Genomic DNA, 19499 nt, shown 5'->3' on the forward strand with positions numbered 1-19499 from the left:
CCTCCGGGGCCACATCCTTGTGAGCGACCTGCGGGATCTGGGGTGGGAGGCCAAGCGACGAAACGTTTCCTGGGTCCCGCCCGCCCTGGGCTGGGTGGTCGCCAACACCTCGCGCCAGCAACCGGTCCCCGAGACCTCCGTTCCTCTGCCTAGACGGGCGGCGGGGCCCTGCCAGGGCGGGCGGGCCGCTGGGCTTGCGGTAAGGCGCAAGGGCCTGCTAAGCTGCGCCTCAAGAGGCAGCCCGCGACCCACTGACACCTACTGCCAAAGCAGCCTAGACGGGCCCAATCAAGTCTGGATCTCGGAAGCTAAGCAGGGTCGGGCCTGGTTAGAACTTGGATGGGAGACCTCCTGGATGGGAGAGCTCCTGGGAATGCCGGGTGCTGTACGCTTTTTGCCTCCCGCTCCGCTTTCTCCTTTTGTCGCCCGCGGTGTCAGTGGCGGCGGCCGTCTCCACGCCTGCTGGGTACCAGGTACCACTGCAGGCCCCACCTCCTCTGGCCCCTCCCACCACAGCAAGCGTCTGATGGGGCACTCCCCACCTGCCTGACTGGCCAGGCGGCCAGAAGGCGTCCCTGGAAGGCAGCGGCACACCAGACGCTCCAGGGGCGGCCTGACGTCACCCAGACATGGCCGCGGACCCGGGTGCCGTCCGTTCGGCCCGCGAGCCCCGCGAGCTGCACCTGGCCGCAGCCACTGGAGTCCAGCCCCGGCACCGCCACCTGTCTTCCGGGGTGTCTCTCCACAGCTCCATCCGGAAAAAGCACCCCTTCTGCCCCTTCGCCGCGGCCGTGGGCAGGAGCAGGATCGAGGGCCCAGGCCACTTCCCCGGACCTGCCGGCCACCTGGGACGAGGTCCTGAGCTCGGACGGTGGCGTCGGGGCAAGGGTGGCCTTGCTGTGTCTAAGGGGCCGTGCCAACTCAATGGTGGCTCCCAGTGGCTTCGGGCCAGCTGCTGTAGGACAGGAGGGTCGGACCAGTCTGCCTCTGAGCTACGCCTACCACAGCGTGGGCGCGCAGGTGGGATGCCCGAGGCACCGCCGACCCCGGGCCCTGAAGCCTCCGGGGCTACGTCCCTGTGAGCGGCCTGTGGGATCTGGGGCGGGGCACGAAGCGCCGAAAAGCTTGCTGTGTCCCACCCGCCCTGCGCTGGGAGGTCGCCAACTCCTCCGCCACCCCCCGGTCGCCAAAACCTCCGTTCCCCCGCCTAGGCGGGCGGCGGGGCCCTGCCAGGGCGGGCGGGCCGCTGGGCCGGCGGTAAGGCCCAAGGGCCTGCTAAACTGCACCTCAAGAGGCAGCCCGCGACCACCCCAGTGTCTACGGCCAAACCACCCTAGACGGGCCCGATCTCGACTCGATCTCGGAAGCTAAGCAGGGTTGGGCCTGGTTAGTAGTTGGATGGCAGACTTCCCGGACGGGAGAGCTCCCTGGAACGCCAGGTGCTGTAGGCCTTTTGCCTCCCGCTACACACCTTCTCATTTTGTCGACCGCGGCGGTCGTGGCGGTGGCGGCGGTGGTGGCGGCGGCCGTCTCCGCCCCCGCCGGGTACCGCTGCAGGCCCCACCTCCTCAGGACCCTCCCACCACAGCAAGCGTCTGATGGGGCGCTCCCCGCCTGCCTGAGCGGCCAGGCGGCCAGAAGGCGTCCCTGGAAGGCAGCGGCACACCATATGCTCCGTTCGTCCCCTGATTCGAAGCAGAAATGGCCGCGGACCCGGGTGCCGTCCATGCGGCCCGCGAGCCCCTCGACTTGCACCTGGCGGTCCCCACTGGATCCAGCCCCGGCGCCGCCACCTGTCTGCCGGTGGGTGTCTCTCCAAAGCTCCATCCGGAAAAAGCCCCCCCTCCACCGTTTCGCCGCGGCCGGGTGCCGGAGAGGGATAGAGGGCCCAGGCCACATCCGCGGGACTGCCGGCCACCAGGGGCGGGGTCCTGAGGTCGGACGGTGGTGTGGGGGCAAGGGTGGAGTTGCTGGGTCTAAGGGGCTTTGCCAACTCAATGGTGGCTCCCACTGGCTTCGGGCCAGCTGCTGTCGGGCAGGAGGGCCGGCCCGGTCTGCGACAGGGCTGCGCCTAGCGCAGCGTGGGCGGTCAGATGGGATGCACAAGGGACCGCAGGCCCCGGGCCCTGAAGCCTCTGGGGCCACAACCCTGTGAGCGACCTGCGGGATCTGCGGTGGGAGACCAAGCGCCGAAATGTTTCCTGGGTCCCTCCCACCGTGGCCTGGGTGGTCGCCAACTCCTCTGCCACCGCCTGGTCCCCGAGACCTCCGTTCCCCTGCCTAGGCGGGCGGCGGGGCCCTGCCGGGGCGGGCGGGCCACTGGGCCGGCGGTAAGGCCCAAGAGCCTGCTAAGCTGCACCTCAAGTGGAAGCCCGCGACCCCCCCAGTGTCTACGGCCAAACCACCCTAGACGGGCCCGATCTCGACTCGATCTCGGAAGCTAAGCAGGGTTGGGCCTGGTTAGTAGTTGGACGGCAGACCTCCCAGACGGGAGAGCTCCTGGGAACGCCAGGTGCTGTAGGCTTTTTGCCTCCCGCTACACACCTTCTCCTTTTGTCGACCGTGGCGGTCGTGGCGGTGGCGGCGGTGGCGGCGGTGGTGGCGGCGGCCGTCTCCGCCCCCGCCGGGTACCGCTGCAGGCCCCACCTCCTCAGGACCCTCCCACCACAGCAAGCGTCTGATGGGGCGCTCCCCGCCTGCCTGAGCGGCCAGGCGGCCAGAAGTCGTCCCTGGAAGGCAGCGGCACACCAGACGCTCCGTTGGTCCCCTGACTCGAAGCAGACATGGCCGCGGACCTGGGTGCCGTCCATGCGGCCCGCGAGCCCCTCGACCTGCACCTGGCGGCCCCCACTGGAGCCCAGCCCCGGCGCCGCCACCTGTCTGCCGGGGGGTGTCTCTCCACAGCTCCATCCGGAAAAAGCCCCCCCTCCACCGTTTCGCCGTGGCCTGGTGCCGGAGAGGGATAGAGGGCGCAGGCCGCTTCCGCGGGCCTGCCGTCCACCTGGGCCGGTGTCCTGAGCTCGGACGGTGGTGTGGAGGCAAGGGTGGCGTTGCTGGGTCTAAGGGGCTTTGCCAACTCAACGGTGGCTCCCACTTCCTTCGGGCCAGCTGCTGTCGGGCAGGAAGGCCGGCCCGGTCTGCGACAGGGCTGCGCCTAGCGCAGCGTGGGCAGTCAGGTGGGATGCCCAAAGGACCGCAGGCCCCGGGCCCTGAAGCCTCCGGGGCCACATCCCTGTGAGCGACCTGCGGGATCCGGGGTGGGAGGCCAAGCGCCGAAACGTTTCCTGGGTCCCTCCCGCCCTGGGCTGGGTGGTCGCCAAAACCTCCGACACCACCTGGTCCCCGAGACCTCCGTTCCTCTGCCTAGGCGGGCGGGCCGCTGGGCTGGCGGTAAGTCCCATGGGACTGCTAAGCTGCGCCTCAAGAGGCAGCCTGCGACCCACTGACACCTACTGTCAAACCAGCCTAGACGGGCCCGATCAAGTCTGGATCTCGGAAGCTAAGCAGGGTCGGGCCTGGTTCGAACTTGGATGGGAGACCTCCTGGATGGGAGAGCTCCTGGGAATACCGGGTGCTGTAGGATTTTTGCCTTCCGCTCCGCTTTCTCCTTTTGTCGCCCGCGGTGGCGGCGGCGGCGGCCTTCTCCGCCCCCCGCCGGGTACCAGGTACCGCTGCAGGCCCCACCTCCTCAGGCCCCTCCCACCACAGCAAGCGTCTGATGGGGCACTCCCCACCTGCCAGACCGGCCAGGCGGCCAGAAGGCGTCCCTGGAAGGCAGCGACACACCAGCCGCTCCAGGGGGCGGCCTGACGTCACCCAGACATGGCCGCGGACCCGGGTGCCGTCCGTTCGGCCCGCGAGCCCCGCGAGCTGCACCTGGCCGCAGCCACTGGAGTCCAGCCCCGGCACCGCCACCTGTCTTCCGGGGTGTCTCTCCACAGCTCCATCCGGAAAAAGCACCCCTTCTGCCCCTTCGCCGCGGCCGTGGGCAGGAGCAGGATCGAGGGCCCAGGCCACTTCCCCGGACCTGCCGGCCACCTGGGACGAGGTCCTGAGCTCGGACGGTGGCGTCGGGGCAAGGGTGGCCTTGCTGTGTCTAAGGGGCCGTGCCAACTCAATGGTGGCTCCCAGTGGCTTCGGGCCAGCTGCTGTAGGACAGGAGGGTCGGACCAGTCTGCCTCTGAGCTACGCCTACCACAGCGTGGGCGCGCAGGTGGGATGCCCGAGGCACCGCCGACCCCGGGCCCTGAAGCCTCCGGGGCTACGTCCCTGTGAGCGGCCTGTGGGATCTGGGGCGGGGCACGAAGCGCCGAAAAGCTTGCTGTGTCCCACCCGCCCTGCGCTGGGAGGTCGCCAACTCCTCCGCCACCCCCCGGTCGCCGAAACCTCCGTTCCCCCGCCTAGGCGGGCGGCGGGGCCCTGCCAGGGCGGGCGGGCCGCTGGGCCGGCGGTAAGGCCCAAGGGCCTGCTAAACTGCACCTCAAGAGGCAGCCCGCGACCACCCCAGTGTCTACGGCCAAACCACCCTAGACGGGCCCGATCTCGACTCGATCTCGGAAGCTAAGCAGGGTTGGGCCTGGTTAGTAGTTGGATGGCAGACTTCCCGGACGGGAGAGCTCCCTGGAACGCCAGGTGCTGTAGGCCTTTTGCCTCCCGCTACACACCTTCTCATTTTGTCGACCGCGGCGGTCGTGGCGGTGGCGGCGGTGGTGGCGGCGGCCGTCTCCGCCCCCGCCGGGTACCGCTGCAGGCCCCACCTCCTCAGGACCCTCCCACCACAGCAAGCGTCTGATGGGGCGCTCCCCGCCTGCCTGAGCGGCCAGGCGGCCAGAAGGCGTCCCTGGAAGGCAGCGGCACACCATATGCTCCGTTCGTCCCCTGATTCGAAGCAGAAATGGCCGCGGACCCGGGTGCCGTCCATGCGGCCCGCGAGCCCCTCGACTTGCACCTGGCGGTCCCCACTGGATCCAGCCCCGGCGCCGCCACCTGTCTGCCGGTGGGTGTCTCTCCAAAGCTCCATCCGGAAAAAGCCCCCCCTCCACCGTTTCGCCGCGGCCGGGTGCCGGAGAGGGATAGAGGGCCCAGGCCACATCCGCGGGACTGCCGGCCACCAGGGGCGGGGTCCTGAGGTCGGACGGTGGTGTGGGGGCAAGGGTGGAGTTGCTGGGTCTAAGGGGCTTTGCCAACTCAATGGTGGCTCCCACTGGCTTCGGGCCAGCTGCTGTCGGGCAGGAGGGCCGGCCCGGTCTGCGACAGGGCTGCGCCTAGCGCAGCGTGGGCGGTCAGGTGGGATGCACAAGGGACCGCAGGCCCCGGGCCCTGAAGCCTCTGGGGCCACAACCCTGTGAGCGACCTGCGGGATCTGCGGTGGGAGACCAAGCGCCGAAATGTTTCCTGGGTCCCTCCCACCGTGGCCTGGGTGGTCGCCAACTCCTCTGCCACCGCCTGGTCCCCGAGACCTCCGTTCCCCTGCCTAGGCGGGCGGCGGGGCCCTGCCGGGGCGGGCGGGCCACTGGGCCGGCGGTAAGGCCCAAGAGCCTGCTAAGCTGCACCTCAAGTGGAAGCCCGCGACCCCCCCAGTGTCTACGGCCAAACCACCCTAGACGGGCCCGATCTCGACTCGATCTCGGAAGCTAAGCAGGGTTGGGCCTGGTTAGTAGTTGGACGGCAGACCTCCCAGACGGGAGAGCTCCTGGGAACGCCAGGTGCTGTAGGCTTTTTGCCTCCCGCTACACACCTTCTCATTTTGTCGACCGCGGCGGTCATGGCGTTGGCGGCGTTGGCGGCGGCGGTGGCGGCGGTGGTGGCGGCGGCCGTCTCCGCCCCCGCCGGGTACCGCTGCAGGCCCCACCTCCTCAGGACCCTCCCACCACAGCAAGCGTCTGATGGGGCGCTCCCCGCCTGCCTGAGCGGCCAGGCGGCCAGAAGGCGTCCCTGGAAGGCAGCGGCACACCATATGCTCCGTTCGTCCCCTGACTCGAAGCAGAAATGGCCGCGGACCCGGATGCCGTCCATGCGGCCCGCGAGCCCCTCGACCTGCACCTGGCGGTCCCCACTGGATCCAGCCCCGGCGCCGCCACCTGTCTGCCGGTGGGTGTCTCTCCAAAGCTCCATCCGGAAAAAGCCCCCCCTCCACCGTTTCGCCGCGGCCGGGTGCCGGAGAGGGATAGAGGGCCCAGGCCACATCCGCGGGACTGCCGGCCACCAGGGGCGGGGTCCTGAGGTCGGACGGTGGTGTGGGGGCAAGGGTGGAGTTGCTGGGTCTAAGGGGCTTTGCCAACTCAATGGTGGCTCCCACTGGCTTCGGGCAAGCTGCTGTCGGGCAGGAGGGCCGGCCCGGTCTGCGACAGGGCTGCGCCTAGCGCAGCGTGGGCGGTCAGGTGGGATGCACAAGGGACCGCAGGCCCCGGGCCCTGAAGCCTCTGGGGCCACAACCCTGTGAGCGACTTGCGGGATCTGCGGTGGGAGGCCAAGCGCCGAAATGTTTCCTGGGTCCCTCCCACCCTGGCCTGGGTGGTCGTCAACTCCTCTGCCACCGCCTGGTCCCCGAGACCTCCGTTCCCCTGCCTAGGCGGGCGGCGGGGCCCTGCCGGGGCAGGCGGGCCACTGGGCCGGCGGTAAGGCCCAAGAGCCTGCTAAGCTGCACCTCAAGTGGAAGCCCGCGACCCCCCCAGTGTCTACGGCCAAACCACCCTAGACGGGCCCGATCTCGACTCGATCTCGGAAGCTAAGCAGGGTTGGGCCTGGTTAGTAGTTGGATGGCAGACCTCCCGGACGGGAGAGCTCCTGGGAACGCCAGGTGCTGTAGGCTTTTTGCCTCCCGCTACACACCTTCTCATTTTGTCGACCGCGGCGGTCGTGGCGTTGGCGGCGGTGGCGGCGGCGGTGGCGGCGGTGGTGGCGGCGGCCGTCTCCGCCCCCGCCGGGTACCGCTGCAGGCCCCACCTCCTCAGGACCCTCCCACCACAGCAAGCGTCTGATGGGGCACTCCCCGCCTGCCTGAGCGGCCAGGCGGCCAGAAGGCGTCCCTGGAAGGCAGCGGCAAACCATATGCTCCGTTCGTCCCCTGACTCGAAGCAGACATGGCCGCGGACCCGGGTGCCGTCCATGCGGCCCGCGAGCCCCTCGACCTGCACCTGGCGGTCCCCACTGGAGCCCAGCCCCGGCGCCGCCACCTGTCTGCCGGTGGGTGTCTCTCCACAGCTCCATCCGGAAAAAGCCCCCCCTCCACCGTTTCGCCGCGGCCGTGTGCCGGAGAGGGATAGAGGGCCCAGGCCGCTTCCGCGGGCCTGCCGGCCACCTGGGGCGGGGTCCTGAGCTCGGACGGTGGTGTGGGGGCAAGGGGGGCGTTGCTGGGTAAGGGGCTTTGCTAACGCAAAGGTGGCTCCCACTGGCTTCGGGCCAGCTGCTATCGGGCAGGAAGGCTGGCCCGGTCTGCGACAGGGCAGCGCCTAGCGCAGCGTGGGCGGGCAGGTGGGATGCCCAAGGGACCGCAGTCCCCGGGCCCTGAAGCCTCCGGGGCCACATCCTTGTGAGCGACCTGCGGGATCTGGGGTGGGAGGCCAAGCGCCGAAACGTTTGCTGGGTCCCGCCCGCCCTGGGCTGGGTGGTCGCCAACACCTCCGCCACCACCCGATCACCGAGACCTCCGTTCCTCTGCCTAGGTGGCCGGCGGGGCCCTGCCAGGGCGGGCGGGCCGCTAGGCTGGCAGTAAGGCCCAAGGGCCTGCTAAGCTGCGCCTCAAGAGGCAGCCCGCGACACACCGACACCTACTACCAAAGCAGCCTAGACGGGCCCGATCAAGTCTGGATCTCGGAAGCTAAGCAGGGTCGGGCCTGTTTCGAACTTGGATGGGAGACGTCCTGGCTGGGAGAGCTCCTGGGAATACCGGGTGCTGTAGGCTTTTTGCCTCTCGCTCCGCTTTCTCCTTTTGTCGCCCGCGGTGGCGGCGATGGTGGCGGCGGTGGTGGAGGCAGCCGTCTCCGCCCCTGTCAGGTACCGCTGCAGGCCCCACCTCCTCAGGCCCCTGCCACCACAGCAAGCGTCTGATGGGGCACTCCCCACCTGCCTGACCGGCCAGGCGGCCAGAAGGCGTCCCTGGAAGGCAGCGGCACACCAGCTGCTCCGGGTGGCGGCCTGACGTCACCCAGACATGGCCGCGGACCCGGGTGCCGTCCGTTCGGCCCCCGAGCCCCACGAGCTGCAGCTGGCCGCAGCCACTGGAGCCCAGCCCCGGCGCCGCCACCTGTCTTCCGGGGTGTCTCTCCACAGCTCCATCCGGAAAAAGCCCCCCTCCACCGTTTCGCCGCGGCCGTGTGCCGGAGAGGGATAGAGGGCCCAGGCCACTTCCGCAGGCCTGCCGGCCACCTGGGCCGGGGTACAGAGCTCGGACGGTGGTGTGGGGGCAAGGGTGGCGTTGCTGGGTCTAAGGGGCTTTGCCAACTCAACGGTGGCTCCCACTGGCTTCAGGCCAGCTGCTGTCGGGCAGGAAGGCCGGCCCGGTCTGCGACAGGGCTGCGCCTAGCGCAGCGAGGGCAGGCAGGTGAGATGCCCAAAGGACCGCAGGCCCCGGGCCCTGAAGCCTCCGGGGCCACATCCTTGTGAGCGACCTGCGGGATCTGGGGTGGGAGGCCAAGCGACGAAACGTTTCCTGGGTCCCGCCCGCCCTGGGCTGGGTGGTCGCCAACACCTCGCGCCAGCAACCGGTCCCCGAGACCTCCGTTCCTCTGCCTAGACGGGCGGCGGGGCCCTGCCAGGGCGGGCGGGCCGCTGGGCTTGCGGTAAGGCGCAAGGGCCTGCTAAGCTGCGCCTCAAGAGGCAGCCCGCGACCCACTGACACCTACTGCCAAAGCAGCCTAGACGGGCCCAATCAAGTCTGGATCTCGGAAGCTAAGCAGGGTCGGGCCTGGTTAGAACTTGGATGGGAGACCTCCTGGATGGGAGAGCTCCTGGGAATGCCGGGTGCTGTACGCTTTTTGCCTCCCGCTCCGCTTTCTCCTTTTGTCGCCCGCGGTGTCAGTGGCGGCGGCCGTCTCCACGCCTGCTGGGTACCAGGTACCACTGCAGGCCCCACCTCCTCTGGCCCCTCCCACCACAGCAAGCGTCTGATGGGGCACTCCCCACCTGCCTGACTGGCCAGGCGGCCAGAAGGCGTCCCTGGAAGGCAGCGGCACACCAGACGCTCCAGGGGCGGCCTGACGTCACCCAGACATGGCCGCGGACCCGGGTGCCATCCGTTCGGTCCGTGAGCCCCGCGAGCTACACCTGGCCGCAGCCACAGGAGCCCAGGCCCGGCTCCACCACCTGTCTTCCAGGGTGTCTCTCCACAGCTCCATCCGGAAAAAGCACCCCCTCCGCCGCTTCGCCTCGGCCGTGGGCGGGAGCAGGATCGAGGGCCCAGGCCGCTTCCCCGGGCCTGCCGGCCCCCTGGGCCGGGGTACAGAGCTCGGACGGTGGTGTGGGGGCAAGGGTGGCGTTGCTGGGTCTAAGGGGCTTTGCCAACTCAATGGTGGCTCCCACTGGCTTCGGGCCAGCTGCTGTCGGGCAGGAGGGCCGGCCCGGTCTGCGGCTGGGCTGCGCCTAGCGCAGCGTGGGCGGTCAGGTGGGATGCACAAGGGACCGCAGGCCCCGGGCCCTGAAGCCTCCGGGGCCACATCCCTGTGAGCGACCTGCGGACTCTGCGGTGGGAGGCCAAGCGCCGAAACGTTTCCTGGGTCCCTCCCGCCCTGGGCTGGGTGGTCGCCAACTCCTCTGCCACCGCCTGGTCCCCGAGACCTCCGTTCCCCTGCCTAGGCGGGCGGCGGGGCCCTGCCGGGGCGGGCGGGCCACTGGGCCGGCGGTAAGTCCCAAGCGCCTGCTAAGCTGCGCCTCAAGTGGAAGCCCGCGACCCCCCCAGTGTCTACGGCCAAACCACCCTAGACGGGCCCGATCTCGACTCGATCTCGGAAGCTAAGCAGGGTTGGGCCTGGTTAGTAGTTGGATGGGAGACCTCCCGGACGGGAGAGCTCCTGGGAACGCCAGGTGCTGTAGGCTTTTTGCCTCCCGCTACACACCTTCTCCTTTTGTCGACCGTGGCGGTCGTGGCGGTGGCGGCGGTGGCGGCGGTGGTGGCGGCGGCCGTCTCCGCCCCCGCCGGGTACCGCTGCAGGCCCCACCTCCTCAGGACCCTCCCACCACAGCAAGCGTCTGATGGGGCGCTCCCCGCCTGCCTGAGCGGCCAGGCGGCCAGAAGTCGTCCCTGGAAGGCAGCGGCACACCAGACGCTCCGTTGGTCCCCTGACTCGAAGCAGACATGGCCGCGGACCTGGGTGCCGTCCATGCGGCCCGCGAGCCCCTCGACCTGCACCTGGCGGCCCCCACTGGAGCCCAGCCCCGGCGCCGCCACCTGTCTGCCGGGGGGTGTCTCTCCACAGCTCCATCCGGAAAAAGCCCCCCCTCCACCGTTTCGCCGTGGCCTGGTGCCGGAGAGGGATAGAGGGCGCAGGCCGCTTCCGCGGGCCTGCCGTCCACCTGGGCCGGTGTCCTGAGCTCGGACGGTGGTGTGGAGGCAAGGGTGGCGTTGCTGGGTCTAAGGGGCTTTGCCAACTCAACGGTGGCTCCCACTTCCTTCGGGCCAGCTGCTGTCGGGCAGGAAGGCCGGCCCGGTCTGCGACAGGGCTGCGCCTAGCGCAGCGTGGGCAGTCAGGTGGGATGCCCAAAGGACCGCAGGCCCCGGGCCCTGAAGCCTCCGGGGCCACATCCCTGTGAGCGACCTGCGGGATCCGGGGTGGGAGGCCAAGCGCCGAAACGTTTCCTGGGTCCCTCCCGCCCTGGGCTGGGTGGTCGCCAAAACCTCCGACACCACCTGGTCCCCGAGACCTCCGTTCCTCTGCCTAGGCGGGCGGGCCGCTGGGCTGGCGGTAAGTCCCATGGGCCTGCTAAGCTGCGCCTCAAGAGGCAGCCTGCGACCCACTGACACCTACTGTCAAACCAGCCTAGACGGGCCCGATCAAGTCTGGATCTCGGAAGCTAAGCAGGGTCGGGCCTGGTTCGAACTTGGATGGGAGACCTCCTGGATGGGAGAGCTCCTGGGAATACCGGGTGCTGTAGGATTTTTGCCTTCCGCTCCGCTTTCTCCTTTTGTCGCCCGCGGTGGCGGCGGCGGCGGCCGTCTCCGCCCCCCGCCGGGTACCAGGTACCGCTGCAGGCCCCACCTCCTCAGGCCCCTCCCACCACAGCAAGCGTCTGATGGGGCACTCCCCACCTGCCAGACCGGCCAGGCGGCCAGAAGGCGTCCCTGGAAGGCAGCGACACACCAGCCGCTCCAGGGGGCGGCCTGACGTCACCCAGACATGGCCGCGGACCCGGGTGCCGTCCGTTCGTCCCGCGAGCCCCGCGAGCTGCACCTGGCCGCAGCCACTGGAGTCCAGCCCCGGCACCGCCACCTGTCTTCCGGGGTGTCTCTCCACAGCTCCATCCGGAAAAAGCACCCCTTCTGCCCCTTCGCCGCGGCCGTGGGCAGGAGCAGGATCGAGGGCCCAGGCCACTTCCCCGGACCTGCCGGCCACCTGGGACGAGGTCCTGAGCTCGGACGGTGGCGTCGGGGCAAGGGTGGCCTTGCTGTGTCTAAGGGGCCGTGCCAACTCAATGGTGGCTCCCAGTGGCTTCGGGCCAGCTGCTGTAGGACAGGAGGGTCGGACCAGTCTGCCTCTGAGCTACGCCTACCACAGCGTGGGCGCGCAGGTGGGATGCCCGAGGCACCGCCGACCCCGGGCCCTGAAGCCTCCGGGGCTACGTCCCTGTGAGCGGCCTGTGGGATCTGGGGCGGGGCACGAAGCGCCGAAAAGCTTGCTGTGTCCCACCCGCCCTGCGCTGGGAGGTCGCCAACTCCTCCGCCACCCCCCGGTCGCCAAAACCTCCGTTCCCCCGCCTAGGCGGGCGGCGGGGCCCTGCCAGGGCGGGCGGGCCGCTGGGCCGGCGGTAAGGCCCAAGGGCCTGCTAAACTGCACCTCAAGAGGCAGCCCGCGACCACCCCAGTGTCTACGGCCAAACCACCCTAGACGGGCCCGATCTCGACTCGATCTCGGAAGCTAAGCAGGGTTGGGCCTGGTTAGTAGTTGGATGGCAGACTTCCCGGACGGGAGAGCTCCCTGGAACGCCAGGTGCTGTAGGCCTTTTGCCTCCCGCTACACACCTTCTCATTTTGTCGACCGCGGCGGTCGTGGCGGTGGCGGCGGTGGTGGCGGCGGCCGTCTCCGCCCCCGCCGGGTACCGCTGCAGGCCCCACCTCCTCAGGACCCTCCCACCACAGCAAGCGTCTGATGGGGCGCTCCCCGCCTGCCTGAGCGGCCAGGCGGCCAGAAGGCGTCCCTGGAAGGCAGCGGCACACCATATGCTCCGTTCGTCCCCTGACTCGAAGCAGAAATGGCCGCGGACCCGGGTGCCGTCCATGCGGCCCGCGAGCCCCTCGACCTGCACCTGGCGGTCCCCACTGGATCCAGCCCCGGCGCCGCCACCTGTCTGCCGGTGGGTGTCTCTCCAAAGCTCCATGCGGAAAAAGCCCCCCCTCCACCGTTTCGCCGCGGCCGGGTGCCGGAGAGGGATAGAGGGCCCAGGCCACATCCGCGGGACTGCCGGCCACCAGGGGCGGGGTCCTGAGGTCGGACGGTGGTGTGGGGGCAAGGGTGGAGTTGCTGGGTCTAAGGGGCTTTGCCAACTCAATGGTGGCTCCCACTGGCTTCGGGCAAGCTGCTGTCGGGCAGGAGGGCCGGCCCGGTCTGCGACAGGGCTGCGCCTAGCGCAGCGTGGGCGGTCAGGTGGGATGCACAAGGGACCGCAGGCCCCGGGCCCTGAAGCCTCTGGGGCCACAACCCTGTGAGCGACCTGCGGGATCTGCGGTGGGAGGCCAAGCGCCGAAATGTTTCCTGGGTCCCTCCCACCCTGGCCTGGGTGGTCGTCAACTCCTCTGCCACCGCCTGGTCCCCGAGACCTCCGTTCCCCTGCCTAGGCGGGCGGCGGGGCCCTGCCGGGGCAGGCGGGCCACTGGGCCGGCGGTAAGGCCCAAGAGCCTGCTAAGCTGCACCTCAAGTGGAAGCCCGCGACCCCCCCAGTGTCTACGGCCAAACCACCCTAGACGGGCCCGATCTCGACTCGATCTCGGAAGCTAAGCAGGGTTGGGCCTGGTTAGTAGTTGGATGGCAGACCTCCCGGACGGGAGAGCTCCTGGGAACGCCAGGTGCTGTAGGCTTTTTGCCTCCCGCTACACACCTTCTCATTTTGTCGACCGTGGCGGTCGTGGCGTTGGCGGCGGTGGCGGCGGCGGTGGCGGCGGTGGTGGCGGCGGCCGTCTCCGCCCCCGCCCGGTACCGCTGCAGGCCCCACCTCCTCAGGACCCTCCCACCACAGCAAGCGTCTGATGGGGCGCTCCCCGCCTGCCTGAGCGGCCAGGCGGCCAGAAGGCGTCCCTGGAAGGCAGCGGCAAACCATATGCTCCGTTCGTCCCCTGACTCGAAGCAGACATGGCCGCGGACCCGGGTGCCGTCCATGCGGCCCGCGAGCCCCTCGACCTGCACCTGGCGGTCCCCACTGGAGCCCAGCCCCGGCGCCGCCACCTGTCTGCCGGTGGGTGTCTCTCCACAGCTCCATCCGGAAAAAGCCCCCCCTCCACCGTTTCGCCGCGGCCGTGTGCTGGAGAGGGATAGAGGGCCCAGGCCGCTTCCGCGGGCCTGCCGGCCACCTGGGGCGGGGTCCTGAGCTCGGACGGTGGTGTGGGGGCAAGGGGGGCGTTGCTGGGTAAGGGGCTTTGCTAACGCAAAGGTGGCTCCCACTGGCTTCGGGCCAGCTGCTATCGGGCAGGAAGGCTGGCCCGGTCTGCGACAGGGCAGCGCCTAGCGCAGCGTGGGCGGGCAGGTGGGATGCCCAAGGGACCGCAGTCCCCGGGCCCTGAAGCCTCCGGGGCCACATCCTTGTGAGCGACCTGCGGGATCTGGGGTGGGAGGCCAAGCGCCGAAACGTTTGCTGGGTCCCGCCCGCCCTGGGCTGGGTGGTCGCCAACACCTCCGCCACCACCCGATCACCGAGACCTCCGTTCCTCTGCCTAGGTGGCCGGCGGGGCCCTGCCAGGGCGGGCGGGCCGCTAGGCTGGCAGTAAGGCCCAAGGGCCTGCTAAGCTGCGCCTCAAGAGGCAGCCCGCGACCCACCGACACCTACTACCAAAGCAGCCTAGACGGGCCCGGTCAAGTCTGGATCTCGGAAGCTAAGCAGGGTCGGGCCTGTTTCGAACTTGGATGGGAGACGTCCTGGCTGGGAGAGCTCCTGGGAATACCGGGTGCTGTAGGCTTTTTGCCTCTCGCTCCGCTTTCTCCTTTTGTCGCCCGCGGTGGCGGCGATGGTGGCGGCGGTGGTGGAGGCAGCCGTCTCCGCCCCTGTCAGGTACCGCTGCAGGCCCCACCTCCTCAGGCCCCTGCCACCACAGCAAGCGTCTGATGGGGCACTCCCCACCTGCCTGACCGGCCAGGCGGCCAGAAGGCGTCCCTGGAAGGCAGCGGCACACCAGCTGCTCCGGGTGGCGGCCTGACGTCACCCAGACATGGCCGCGGACCCGGGTGCCGTCCGTTCGGCCCCCGAGCCCCACGAGCTGCAGCTGGCCGCAGCCACTGGAGCCCAGCCCCGGCGCCGCCACCTGTCTTCCGGGGTGTCTCTCCACAGCTCCATCCGGAAAAAGCCCCCCTCCACCGTTTCGCCGCGGCCGTGTGCCGGAGAGGGATAGAGGGCCCAGGCCGCTTCCGCAGGCCTGCCGGCCACCTGGGCCGGGGTACAGAGCTCGGACGGTGGTGTGGGGGCAAGGGTGGCGTTGCTGGGTCTAAGGGGCTTTGCCAACTCAACGGTGGCTCCCACTGGCTTCAGGCCAGCTGCTGTCGGGCAGGAAGGCCGGCCCGGTCTGCGACAGGGCTGCGCCTAGCGCAGCGAGGGCAGGCAGGTGAGATGCCCAAAGGACCGCAGGCCCCGGGCCCTGAAGCCTCCGGGGCCACATCCTTGTGAGCGACCTGCGGGATCTGGGGTGGGAGGCCAAGCGACGAAACGTTTCCTGGGTCCCGCCCGCCCTGGGCTGGGTGGTCGCCAACACCTCGCGCCAGCAACCGGTCCCCGAGACCTCCGTTCCTCTGCCTAGACGGGCGGCGGGGCCCTGCCAGGGCGGGCGGGCCGCTGGGCTTGCGGTAAGGCGCAAGGGCCTGCTAAGCTGCGCCTCAAGAGGCAGCCCGCGACCCACTGACACCTACTGCCAAAGCAGCCTAGACGGGCCCAATCAAGTCTGGATCTCGGAAGCTAAGCAGGGTCGGGCCTGGTTAGAACTTGGATGGGAGACCTCCTGGATGGGAGAGCTCCTGGGAATGCCGGGTGCTGTAGGCTTTTTGCCTCTCGCTCCGCTTTCTCCTTTTGTCGCCCGCGGTGTCAGTGGCGGCGGCCGTCTCCACGCCTGCTGGGTACCAGGTACCACTGCAGGCCCCACCTCCTCTGGCCCCTCCCACCACAGCAAGCGTCTGATGGGGCACTCCCCACCTGCCTGACTGGCCAGGCGGCCAGAAGGCGTCCCTGGAAGGCAGCGGCACACCAGACGCTCCAGGGGCGGCCTGACGTCACCCAGACATGGCCGCGGACCCGGGTGCCGTCCGTTCGGTCCGTGAGCCCCGCGAGCTACACCTGGCCGCAGCCACAGGAGCCCAGGCCCGGCTCCACCACCTGTCTTCCAGGGTGTCTCTCCACAGCTCCATCCGGAAAAAGCACCCCCTCCGCCGCTTCGCCTCGGCCGTGGGCGGGAGCAGGATCGAGGGCCCAGGCCGCTTCCCCGGGCCTGCCGGCCCCCTGGGCCGGGGTACAGAGCTCGGACGGTGGTGTGGGGGCAAGGGTGGCGTTGCTGGGTCTAAGGGGCTTTGCCAACTCAATGGTGGCTCCCACTGGCTTCGGGCCAGCTGCTGTCGGGCAGGAGGGCCGGCCCGGTCTGCGGCTGGGCTGCGCCTAGCGCAGCGTGGGCGGTCAGGTGGGATGCACAAGGGACCGCAGGCCCCGGGCCCTGAAGCCTCCGGGGCCACATCCCTGTGAGCGACCTGCGGACTCTGCGGTGGGAGGCCAAGCGCCGAAAAGTTTCCTGGGTCCCTCCCGCCCTGGGCTGGGTGGTCGCCAACTCCTCTGCCACCGCCTGGTCCCCGAGACCTCCGTTCCCCTGCCTAGGCGGGCGGCGGGGCCCTGCCGGGGCGGGCGGGCCACTGGGCCGGCGGTAAGTCCCAAGCGCCTGCTAAGCTGCGCCTCAAGTGGAAGCCCGCGACCCCCCCAGTGTCTACGGCCAAACCACCCTAGACGGGCCCGATCTCGACTCGATCTCGGAAGCTAAGCAGGGTTGGGCCTGGTTAGTAGTTGGATGGGAGACCTCCCGGACGGGAGAGCTCCTGGGAACGCCAGGTGATGTAGGCTTTTTGCCTCCCGCTACACACCTTCTCCTTTTGTCGACCGTGGCGGTCGTGGCGGTGGCGGCGGTGGCGGCGGTGGTGGCGGCGGCCGTCTCCGCCCCCGCCGGGTACCGCTGCAGGCCCCACCTCCTCAGGACCCTCCCACCACAGCAAGCGTCTGATGGGGCGCTCCCCGCCTGCCTGAGCGGCCAGGCGGCCAGAAGTCGTCCCTGGAAGGCAGCGGCACACCAGACGCTCCGTTGGTCCCCTGACTCGAAGCAGACATGGCCGCGGACCTGGGTGCCGTCCATGCGGCCCGCGAGCCCCTCGACCTGCACCTGGCGGCCCCCACTGGAGCCCAGCCCCGGCGCCGCCACCTGTCTGCCGGGGGGTGTCTCTCCACAGCTCCATCCGGAAAAAGCCCCCCCTCCACCGTTTCGCCGTGGCCTGGTGCCGGAGAGGGATAGAGGGCGCAGGCCGCTTCCGCGGGCCTGCCGTCCACCTGGGCCGGTGTCCTGAGCTCGGACGGTGGTGTGGAGGCAAGGGTGGCGTTGCTGGGTCTAAGGGGCTTTGCCAACTCAACGGTGGCTCCCACTTCCTTCGGGCCAGCTGCTGTCGGGCAGGAAGGCCGGCCCGGTCTGCGACAGGGCTGCGCCTAGCGCAGCGTGGGCAGTCAGGTGGGATGCCCAAAGGACCGCAGGCCCCGGGCCCTGAAGCCTCCGGGGCCACATCCCTGTGAGCGACCTGCGGGATCCGGGGTGGGAGGCCAAGCGCCGAAACGTTTCCTGGGTCCCTCCCGCCCTGGGCTGGGTGGTCGCCAAAACCTCCGACACCACCTGGTCCCCGAGACCTCCGTTCCTCTGCCTAGGCGGGCGGGCCGCTGGGCTGGCGGTAAGTCCCATGGGCCTGCTAAGCTGCGCCTCAAGAGGCAGCCTGCGACCCACTGACACCTACTGTCAAACCAGCCTAGACGGGCCCGATCAAGTCTGGATCTCGGAAGCTAAGCAGGGTCGGGCCTGGTTCGAACTTGGATGGGAGACCTCCTGGATGGGAGAGCTCCTGGGAATACCGGGTGCTGTAGGATTTTTGCCTTCCGCTCCGCTTTCTCCTTTTGTCGCCCGCGGTGGCGGCGGCGGCGGCCGTCTCCGCCCCCGCCGGGTACCAGGTACCGCTGCAGGCCCCACCTCCTCAGGCCCCTCCCACCACAGCAAGCGTCTGATGGGGCACTCCCCACCTGCCAGACCGGCCAGGCGGCCAGAAGGCGTCCCTGGAAGGCAGCGACACACCAGCCGCTCCAGGGGGCGGCCTGACGTCACCCAGACATGGCCGCGGACCCGGGTGCCGTCCGTTCGGCCCGCGAGCCCCGCGAGCTGCACCTGGCCGCAGCCACTGGAGTCCAGCCCCGGCACCGCCACCTGTCTTCCGGGGTGTCTCTCCACAGCTCCATCCGGAAAAAGCTCCCCTTCTGCCCCTTCGCCGCGGCCGTGGGCAGGAGCAGGATCGAGGGCCCAGGCCACTTCCCCGGACCTGCCGGCCACCTGGGACGAGGTCCTGAGCTCGGACGGTGGCGTCGGGGCAAGGGTGGCCTTGCTGTGTCTAAGGGGCCGTGCCAACTCAATGGTGGCTCCCAGTGGCTTCGGGCCAGCTGCTGTAGGACAGGAGGGTCGGACCAGTCTGCCTCTGAGCTACGCCTACCACAGCGTGGGCGCGCAGGTGGGATGCCCGAGGCACCGCCGACCCCGGGCCCTGAAGCCTCCGGGGCTACGTCCCTGTGAGCGGCCTGTGGGATCTGGGGCGGGGCACGAAGCGCCGAAAAGCTTGCTGTGTCCCACCCGCCCTGCGCTGGGAGGTCGCCAACTCCTCCGCCACCCCCCGGTCGCCGAAACCTCCGTTCCCCCGCCTAGGCGGGTGGCGCGGCCCAGCCAGGGCGGGCGGGCCCCTGGGCCGGCGGTAAGGCCCAAGGGCCTGCTAAACTGCACCTCAAGAGGCAGCCCGCGACCACCCCAGTGTCTACGGCCAAACCACCCTAGACGGGCCCGATCTCGACTCGATCTCGGAAGCTAAGCAGGGTTGGGCCTGGTTAGTAGTTGGATGGCAGACTTCCCGGACGGGAGAGCTCCCTGGAACGCCAGGTGCTGTAGGCCTTTTGCCTCCCGCTACACACCTTCTCATTTTGTCGACCGCGGCGGTCGTGGCGTTGGCGGCGGTGGCGGCGGCGGTGGCGGCGGTGGTGGCGGCGGCCGTCTCCGCCCCCGCCGGGTACCGCTGCAGGCCCCACCTCCTCAGGACCCTCCCACCACAGCAAGCGTCTGATGGGGCGCTCCCCGCCTGCCTGAGCGGCCAGGCGGCCAGAAGGCGTCCCTGGAAGGCAGCGGCACACCATATGCTCCGTTCGTCCCCTGACTCGAAGCAGAAATGGCCGCGGACCCGGGTGCCGTCCATGCGGCCCGCGAGCCCCTCGACCTGCACCTGGCGGTCCCCACTGGATCCAGCCCCGGCGCCGCCACCTGTCTGCCGGTGGGTGTCTCTCCAAAGCTCCATGCGGAAAAAGCCCCCCCTCCACCGTTTCGCCGCGGCCGGGTGCCGGAGAGGGATAGAGGGCCCAGGCCACATCCGCGGGACTGCCGGCCACCAGGGGCGGGGTCCTGAGGTCGGACGGTGGTGTGGGGGCAAGGGTGGAGTTGCTGGGTCTAAGGGGCTTTGCCAACTCAATGGTGGCTCCCACTGGCTTCGGGCCAGCTGCTGTCGGGCAGGAGGGCCGGCCCGGTCTGCGACAGGGCTGCGCCTAGCGCAGCGTGGGCGGTCAGGTGGGATGCACAAGGGACCGCAGGCCCCGGGCCCTGAAGCCTCTGGGGCCACAACCCTGTGAGCGACCTGCGGGATCTGCGGTGGGAGGCCAAGCGCCGAAATGTTTCCTGGGTCCCTCCCACCCTGGCCTGGGTGGTCGCCAACTCCTCTGCCACCGCCTGGTCCCCGAGACCTCCGTTCCCCTGCCTAGGTGGGCGGCGGGGCCCTGCCGGGGCGGGCGGGCCACTGGGCCGGCGGTAAGGCCCAAGAGCCTGCTAAGCTGCACCTCAA

The 19499-nt window shown here is 70.0% G+C and overlaps 10 pseudogenes; all 10 read left to right on the forward strand.

Annotated features, from left to right (window-relative positions):
* Positions 1–1315: 1315 nt before the first annotated feature.
* Positions 1316–1451, forward strand: LOC137209706 (5S ribosomal RNA; annotated as a pseudogene).
* Positions 1452–2388: 937 nt separating this feature from the next.
* Positions 2389–2524, forward strand: LOC137209619 (5S ribosomal RNA; annotated as a pseudogene).
* Positions 2525–4508: 1984 nt separating this feature from the next.
* On the forward strand, positions 4509–4644 carry LOC137209707 (5S ribosomal RNA; annotated as a pseudogene).
* Positions 4645–5581: 937 nt separating this feature from the next.
* Positions 5582–5717, forward strand: LOC137209620 (5S ribosomal RNA; annotated as a pseudogene).
* A 958-nt stretch (positions 5718–6675) lies between these two features.
* On the forward strand, positions 6676–6811 carry LOC137209588 (5S ribosomal RNA; annotated as a pseudogene).
* A 3085-nt stretch (positions 6812–9896) lies between these two features.
* Positions 9897–10032, forward strand: LOC137209775 (5S ribosomal RNA; annotated as a pseudogene).
* Positions 10033–12016: 1984 nt separating this feature from the next.
* Positions 12017–12152, forward strand: LOC137209708 (5S ribosomal RNA; annotated as a pseudogene).
* Positions 12153–13089: 937 nt separating this feature from the next.
* LOC137209589 (5S ribosomal RNA) lies at positions 13090–13225 on the forward strand (annotated as a pseudogene).
* Positions 13226–16310: 3085 nt separating this feature from the next.
* Positions 16311–16446, forward strand: LOC137209672 (5S ribosomal RNA; annotated as a pseudogene).
* A 1983-nt stretch (positions 16447–18429) lies between these two features.
* Positions 18430–18565, forward strand: LOC137209709 (5S ribosomal RNA; annotated as a pseudogene).
* The last annotated feature ends 934 nt before the right edge of the window (positions 18566–19499 follow it).

Source organism: Pseudorca crassidens, chromosome 16 (assembly GCF_039906515.1).
Source record: "Pseudorca crassidens isolate mPseCra1 chromosome 16, mPseCra1.hap1, whole genome shotgun sequence".
Taxonomy (NCBI): domain Eukaryota; kingdom Metazoa; phylum Chordata; class Mammalia; order Artiodactyla; family Delphinidae; genus Pseudorca; species Pseudorca crassidens.